The 8,500-nt window shown below is 42.4% G+C and overlaps 1 non-coding gene across 1 annotated transcript; it reads right to left on the bottom strand.

The window, feature by feature from the left end:
- Nucleotides 1-5,153: 5,153 nt before the first annotated feature.
- Trnat-ugu (transfer RNA threonine (anticodon UGU)) lies at nucleotides 5,154-5,226 on the bottom strand. The gene has a single exon. It is a non-coding gene; the product is annotated as a tRNA-Thr (tRNA).
- Between the last annotated feature and the right edge of the window lie 3,274 nt (nucleotides 5,227-8,500).

Below are 8,500 nucleotides of genomic sequence, written 5' to 3' on the forward strand. Positions count from 1 at the left end.
CTCACTATGCTTGATATTCTTTAATTTATTCCTTTCTCGTGGCAGCCAACTGTCAATGTATTCCGCAACTCATCAATTAGGGAAATTTTTTCCACCCAACGAGTGTCGAATGATAGTGTTCCTGCACCCTGGATAATCTCTTTACCCTTCGACAAGGTGTGACAGTTGGCCTCCATTATCACTAACGAGGACTAGTTTCTTGGTGAGACGGTGCATTACTTGTTGATGTCGGTATTCAACTGGCAACGTTCCGCCTAGACGTTCCTACCAAAAAAGTGATGTGCACTAGTTCCAACAGTCAGACATTTCACTGAGGTGTTGCTTCAGACACACGTCTCCAATGTCCTTTCCACTCTCCCTGCACCTTTTATGGATGTGTCCTTTGCGCAGAAGATATCACAGTAGCTTAGTTCTGTTGACAGGACTCACACTGTCTGCAACGGGGATCGCTACAAATAATTAATAGGCTACTTAGCTATTGGCTGTGAGAACTCAAACATTTTCTTTATTTATCACTAGAATTATCCTTGTTCACTTTGTACGATTTTTATTCACAATTACTTTGAACAATAACAACACTTAATTGAAAGCTAACCTTATTAACATTAGTACTGTTTACAACACGTGCCCTCAGTATTTACGTCTTTCTGCATGCACGTTCACCCCTAGACTGTTAGCCTCCCATTTGCGTCTGGCTGTTCTGGATTCTCTGATATCAAACGCTATCCCGTCACATGCCAGGAAAAGCAATGCTTTCATAAACGGGTATACTCTGGATGTTGTTACGATGGCGTAGGCTATACCTATAGCCCAGATGACTTTATTTCATATTGCACAACGTTACAATATTCAGTAGCTGCGTTTTTTGACGAGAATGAGTGTCGCACAGCAAATTTACTTCATGTTTCAGATTTTTCAGGTATCAGCAAGGGCCAATTAGCCATAAATACACACACTGGCTGCTGGCGCCGCCAGTCGAGCTTTTACTGTCATTCATCTGTCGTTCGGACGGTCGATACAAAGCGTTATACCATTGCACTCACCTGCCTCGCCGAACAGTCCCAATATCTACCGCGATTGATGTGCTGCCTTCTAAAACTGCTTATAATTTCAATTTCTTTCGAGTTTATAAGCTTTGTGCCTAACGTTTAGCACAAATGCGTGATTAATTTAAGTTCTAACGATATTAGACGTAATGAACGTGTGTCCAATCGCCTTGAATTGGATCACTTCAAAATTCCCTTGTAGATAAATATGCCAGAAGGAAAGAAAATCAACCACTTATGGTGCCTTTCCTCTCTCGATACTCAGTAGCAATAGATTTAACTTAAACTGTGAAAATTAATTCCGAAGTGTCATTAATTAAGGTTCCATAAAGAAAAAAGGCAATACTCTGATATGAGTTTCTGAACAGACAGGAAAGGTTGCTGCAGCAATTACTTGGATTTGAAGATGATTTAGAGTGAACGAAACATTGAATATAACTAAAAATGTGTAATAGAGACTGAAGACCTGAAACTTTGCGACTGAGCATGAACTAAAGCAGGTCCGTGTGATAGTAACAACAAAATTCCATAAATGTGTGTTTCAAGCCTGCAGAAACAGTATCTAGGCGAGAAATATGGTAAAGATTGGTAGGAACTGCACAAGGGACATAAGGGATGAATTATCAATGACGGAATGGTCGCCGATCAGATATCTAGTTAAATCGGATGGCTGCTGAATAACTTTTGGACTGTGCCCGTCAAGGAGAGAGCGGAATGAACCTGTCACATACTAGCAATACGCCTGAATGTTTGGCAACCCTTCGGACGGACAGGCATCGCTAGTATACATACCCGCAAGGCGTCGCCTCCTGGGACTTCGACACAGACATATCGAAGGCAATCTTCCACGCTGGGATCTACTTCCGTCCGCTAAGTCACGTGCGCGGAAATGGATTCATAAGTGTACCTCCGAGCATCAGCTATTTATATCAGCGCAGTTCCACTCATAGTGAGTTCTCTGCCGACGCTCTGGGCCTACTCACATGACGGCTAACTGGTACTGTCCTCTTCTACGTTGCCCAGGAGAGGTACCTTTGGCTACCTTCCGCCGAGTACACTCTTCTTCCTTCCCGTGGGCACCTTTGTTGGATTATTCTCTGTGTCCCGTCGTCTTCATTCACTTTTATATTTTCCAGGCGCAAGCCTGACGACAGGCAGAGTTTTGTATTAATTTTTCAGACAAGAAGTTTTTGTTTTGTCAGTGCCCTGCATATTTGTTAACAAACTTTCTCTTGTTGATATGGAACGCGTAGTCTCTTAGGCATCTCACTACATGAGATACAGCAGAGCACTAGCACAAAAGGATGTTAAGCTAAACTGAAGGCCATTGAAAGATTTATGTAAACTTCGTCAACTCATTTTTGTACTTGGCAATAGAAATCAGCCAAAGTCACATGAGATTAGCAAGATTCAGAAGTGTAAAACTGATAGTGAGATTTGGGAAATTAAAGGCTATCGAAAGATTTTCGTAAACTCATTTTTGTATTTGGCAATGTTAATCAGCCAGCGTCACGTCAGATTAGCAAGATTTAGAAGTGTGAAACTGATAGTGAGACTAGTGGAGAAACGTGAAGAAGATACAATTAGAGAGAGGTGTGATGTGAAACATTTCTTCGACTAACGCATCATCAAATAATGGAAACACTAAGGTTTCATTTTCCTATTTTCTGATCACGACTTCTGCTCTGGAGATATCATTTAAACCTGCTGGAGGATGACATACGGCCACCGTTTCCAAAGAGTCGTAACCAGGTCAGCAGTGAAGAGCAAGCTAATTAACTACATTTCGAATACATGTATTAAAACTCAAAAGAATCAAATTATGCGTAGGTAAGGCGCCTATTAAAGGCTGTCGTAAAATGGCACCATTCATAGAATGGTGATTTATTTGGAATGCAATTCTGGTTTTTTTTTCAGTGAATGTTTTTAAGTATTGTTTAGTTTGAAATGTGAAGCAATAGACTTTCACTTTGCAGTAAAATAAGAAAGCCAAAATAAAAGTAAAATAGATTTAGTCGCAGTCCGACGAGACACAAAGTGTCTTAATTTTTTTTTTGGTAACATAATTACACGCTTCCAGTTTGCTTGCGGTAAGCTCAGCTTTCGTGTTTAATTGTTGTTATCACATGATGTGCACTTTTTAATACCTACAGTAATTAAGAATTAAATTCAATATGTACCACTATAGCTGAGAATATGCGAAAACGTCTCTACAAAATGCTTTCTTAAGTTACAAAATTATTGAAGGGAAAAACAAATTTGAATAGAAAGGTCTATATCAGCGATTATGATAGATTTCGCGGTCCGCCCCAGTAGCTGAGTGGTCAGCGTGACGGATTGCCGTCCTCCGGGCCCGGGTTCGATTCCCGGCTGGGTCGGAGATTTTCTCCGCTCAGGGACTGGGTGTTGTGTTGTGTTCATCATCATTTCATCCCCATCCGGCGTGCAGGTCGCCCAATGTGGCGCCGAATGTAATAAGACCTACGCCATGGCGGCCGGACCTGCACCGCGAGGGGCCTCCCGGCCAATGACGCCAAACGCTCATTTCCATTTCCATAGATTTCGCGGTTTCGTCTTCTATTTCTTTGTTTGGTATAAATACGTGTACTGTCGTTGAGGTCAATAAAGACATTTTATGATCACATTCAAACGGTAATTACATTGTCGTTACCCCGTAAGCTGAGTAATGCGCTACGTCTATAACTAGTGCGGAAATAGATCTGAAGTTAGTTAATTACTAGTAATTACTGCAGTTAACACTTCCAATAAATTTCATGTCAAACCCGAGAAGGTTTTCCTTGCCATTCTTCGTCAACCATTAGATGAAACATCCAAGTTTACAGAAAGGAAATAACCGTTACACCTTTCATTAACATTTTGGCACGACATTATACATCTTGACAATTAAGAATGTTAGTTGGAAGGTGCTGTTGATGTCTTGTTTCCATAGAAATGGAGAGTAGCCAAGTATGTACATTTGGTGCCCAAAGCGGATTTTAATAATCATTATAATTTGCATTTATTTTAAAAAGTCACATTATTTCCATGTGGGACAATGTAATTTCACATTAACAATATAAAATTAGAGCAAATTAGAAGATAATTTTTTTTTGAGATCCTAATACATGTAGTACACGAGCAATCCTAGTTTGAAAATTCTAAATAGCGAGAATTGTCTACTCCTTATGTCTGCACTTGGGTAGGGGAGAAAGGAGAAAAGTGAACATATAAGTGCTTTAGATTCTTCGGAGGAAAGAGAAATAAAATTTTGAAGATGGTGTTCAAAATATTGACCACTAGTTGCGACACAAGCTTATGGGGTCACCATTTCAAAATTGATACAAACGTTGGAGTAGTTCATCAGAAATTTCAGAGCATGTAACAGTAATACGTTGTTTCATATCATCTGGCGTTCAGCTTTTCCCAGAGGAAAAGAGTCTAAGTGGTGAAATAACGGGAATGAAATGGCCTTGGTGAACATCCCATTGTTCATTCCTCCCGGTATGGAAACAATCATTGAAAACATTCTCTAGTATTTCAAGCACTATATTCCGGACAGGAATCATGCTGACAGATCGTATTCTGCCTAGTTTGCGGTGGAGCTTGGTGCAGATACGAACAACTGAACACCAACATTGAAGAAAATATCTCACTGCTCCGCAGAATGCCACGGTAAGGAGAGTATATAAGTGGAGGAGAGAAATATGGGGAATCAGTCTAGTAGTGATACAGGCAGCAAATGGAAAGATCCACTGACATGAGCGACTTTGATAAAGAGAAGATTTCGGTAAGCGCCTGTCGATAATGCCATGGCAACAAAGGATGCTGATCCGACGGTGCTGGCAGCCAGCCAAACTGGTTACGTTGGTCGCCGACGGGGCGCATCCGCGCCGTGTGTATTGGAAACAGCTCTGGTGTCCGAGGCGACAAGCAAAGACGCGAGGCGACTCAATACATTTGCGTGTACGCTAGTTTAGAAGCCAGATCAACTGATATTCTACCACACATAGGTGGTTGCTCCTTTAGGGGTAAATGATTGTTATATGAAACCCTCAGCTGCCGACAGGTGTTTTCGATATACCTCGATGGGGGACAGCTGAAAATGTGTGCTCCGACCGGGACTCGAACCCAGGATCTCCTGCTTACATGGCAGACGCTCTATCCATCTGAGCCACCGAGCACAGATGAATAGCGCGACTGCAGGGACTTATCCCTTGCACGCTTCCCGCTAGAACGTGGGTCTCACGGGAAGCATGCAAAGGATAAGTCCCAGCAGTCGCGCTATTTCACTGTGTCCTCGGTGGTTCAGATGGATAGAGCGTCTGCCATGTAAGCAGGATGCTGTGGCCTTCTCCACCAGACATCACGGCGCCTAGAGTATCGGCAACCAAACTGACAGCCTGCACCCGCGGGTTGCCCGACGTCGCAGGCACACTGAAGCACTACACAACCGACAGTCAATATTGGTGAATGGCCACAGCAACAACCACAACAACAGCACCACAGCAAAGACACCAGCGGCCAGCGGGGGCCACTACCGGCCCACATTAACATAAGGAAGAGGTCGCTGCAGATCCCGTAACTATTTTCACACGTCAACCACGTGATGGAAAGTAGTTCCGAGATACTCATCCGCCGAAGCGCTATAAAGGCCGGCGCTCGGCAGCACATCGGCATTTCATCGACCGCCTGGAGAATTGGATAGCTGCCGCCCCGGCGGCCCAGCTTGGATCTTCTCACTGATCTCTGCATTAGGCTTGGTATATCGGAGAAGTCTCTGGCGGAGACTAGTAGGAAATTATTTCAGTTGTTTTCTACCTTATTCTTGTATGTAGTTCTGATTCGAAGACCGATCACTGTTTTGTGTTGGTGTTATAATTGGATAATTTGTTTCGGTTAATTGAACAGTCCAATAAATTGTTTCGGACTGTGATCGTTAGTTTCTTCTACTTATGCATACATATCACAGGAGATCCCGGGTACGAGACCCGGTCGGGACACACATTTTCAGCTTTCCACATTGAGATATATCAACAACACCTGTCGGCAGCTGAAGGTGTCAATTAATGATCATGTATTCTAGAGATGCTTCACGGTCATCAATGGTATATGTTCTTTCTAGAACAGTTACTATCTTCATATATTCGTTAGGGGTATCTCTAGGTTTCCTCTTTTGCTATATTAGTGTATTTTTGGTGTTCCTGGGTTCTGTACAGTTCCCATTGTTATAGTTCTCACTGTCGACAAGTTGAAACGGCCCAGAGAATGTCAGGTGTTGTGTCCTACCACCATCCCCCACACTGTTGGCGAATTTATGCTTTTAAATCCGTACCCCGGAAAAGAGTTGTAAAACAGATTGTTGTCACGACGCTGTCTGTCTGTTTGCATGCTACTGTCGTGAACATCAATGGAACGGAGTTGACACCTGGATAAACCATGAGTCGGTGACACAGCGTTATACGTCCTCATCTCATCACTGAACGTGAAGGTCGGGATCTCCTTAAGACTACTCCTTAAAACTCGTAGATAGGCTGCGATCTGCTGCCGATCTGACGACAGAGCACAATGTTGGTGCAAGCACAAGTGCACACAGTTCAGCGCACATTGCTTAAGGTGGGGCTCAGCAGCAAAGGACCCCTAAGTGTTCCTATGTTGACTCAATCATATCGTCAGTTACGACTGCAGTTGGTACAGGATCATCGACATTTTACCGCGGATCAATGAAAACACGTCACTTGGACGGGTAAATCTCGTTTCTGGGTAATGGTTGGGGGCATTATTATGCGAGAAATGTTGCTAAACGCCGATTTGCGGTAGTAACTAAAGCACATGGCCTATTTTACATAAACATTAATGCAGACTATGTGCACCCCTTCACGCTTGATGTCTTCCCCAGCGACGATGGCGTCTTCCAGCAAAACAACAGCCCGTGGCATAAGGCCAAACTGGTGCTACAGTTGCTTGCGGAGGATGGTGGTGAACTCACGTTGCCTTGGCTACTGAACTGGCTACATCTTAACGCAATGGGACACATCTGAGACGGTATAGGGTAACGGCTCCGCGCCAACAAAACATTGGTCTGTAATTTAATGGAATTGCGCAGACATCTGGTGCCATGTACATCCAGAAACTTACTAACCACTTATCGATTTCGTGGCACGTAGATTCACTGCTGTATTGCGTTTAGATGGTGTACCAAAAAGTTACTGACCAGGTGGCCTCAATGTTTTTGCTCATCACTGTAATTTAGAATCTTTGAAGACAAAGTTGTAAGTTAAGTTTGGCCAATAGCAGAAGGCCGTCATTCTCAACTTCATCCTTTGCTAACACTGAAAAAAGGCCCTGATCACTTGCTCAATAAGTGACCACACAGCATTAATTCTTTATGGTAGTTTCACAGAAATGAATTGCCTTTTCATCACAGTTAGCTTGAAGAAATGCTTTTCGATTTTATTTTTGACGTGAAGTCTCTGATAGTTACTGCATTGAGAGTACAAAAAGAAGTAAATAATTTTACAGCTTCGATTACTCATATTACGTCTACTGACTGAGGAGAAACAAAGCTGCCATTCTTTACAGCATATCAAACGAAATGATTTTTACGACCAGATTCTACTGCGGATCTGTCGTATTCCCACTGATATTTATACTCGTTACTGGTATGACATTGAATATGTACAAGTAATTTCGACTGCAGTTAGTGGACACGAATTTGCACGTTACAGACGTAGCTATAACGAAACTGGTATTAAGATTTTGAAACTGGTTGCACTTCAAAAACTGTGCATGCAAGAGCGCCAATGGATTTTAAATAACAGCCAACCAATCGCAAAATATAGCTTCATTAATCTTGTCTGTCGTTTCGCCACTTTCCAAACTGTCTTGCTCACAAGGTATTGTACCTAGAACCACATTATCTTACAAAAAGTGGGAGCCGTTGACTTTCTAGTACACGTGTGTTTCACGCAATTAATCAAGATTTAAATCATTTATTGCGCGGAAAGTAGTCATAAAAGATTTATATTACGACGAACTCGTCGAAAAATGTGTTACATATTCACCAATTTAACTGTGAGAAGATAGAGGACCAAGAAGAACAATTAAGCGTTGTACACAACATTCAGAATAATCACACATGTAGACTACTTTGACATTCCGGCCTCAGCAATATTTCAGTTTAGATTAATATTTTATTCACGATGGCTAACTACTTACAGACATACTCATGTTTCTCGTAACAATCGATCTACTGTTTTAGACAGAATATATAGTTTGATTGGATGTACATGAACAATTGTTACGTGCTGTGAACGTATATACTATGGTCCATAGGCAAAGAATCGTGGGCTTGCTGACATCATCGGTACGATGCGTGGGGTGGGGTGTGGGGGATCGGAAGCCTTGTCATTGTGCTGTGCGCTTCTGTGTAGTGTGTGATGTGCTGGACGTGTCTA

This window comes from Schistocerca cancellata, chromosome 7 (genome assembly GCF_023864275.1).
Source record: "Schistocerca cancellata isolate TAMUIC-IGC-003103 chromosome 7, iqSchCanc2.1, whole genome shotgun sequence".
Taxonomy (NCBI): domain Eukaryota; kingdom Metazoa; phylum Arthropoda; class Insecta; order Orthoptera; family Acrididae; genus Schistocerca; species Schistocerca cancellata.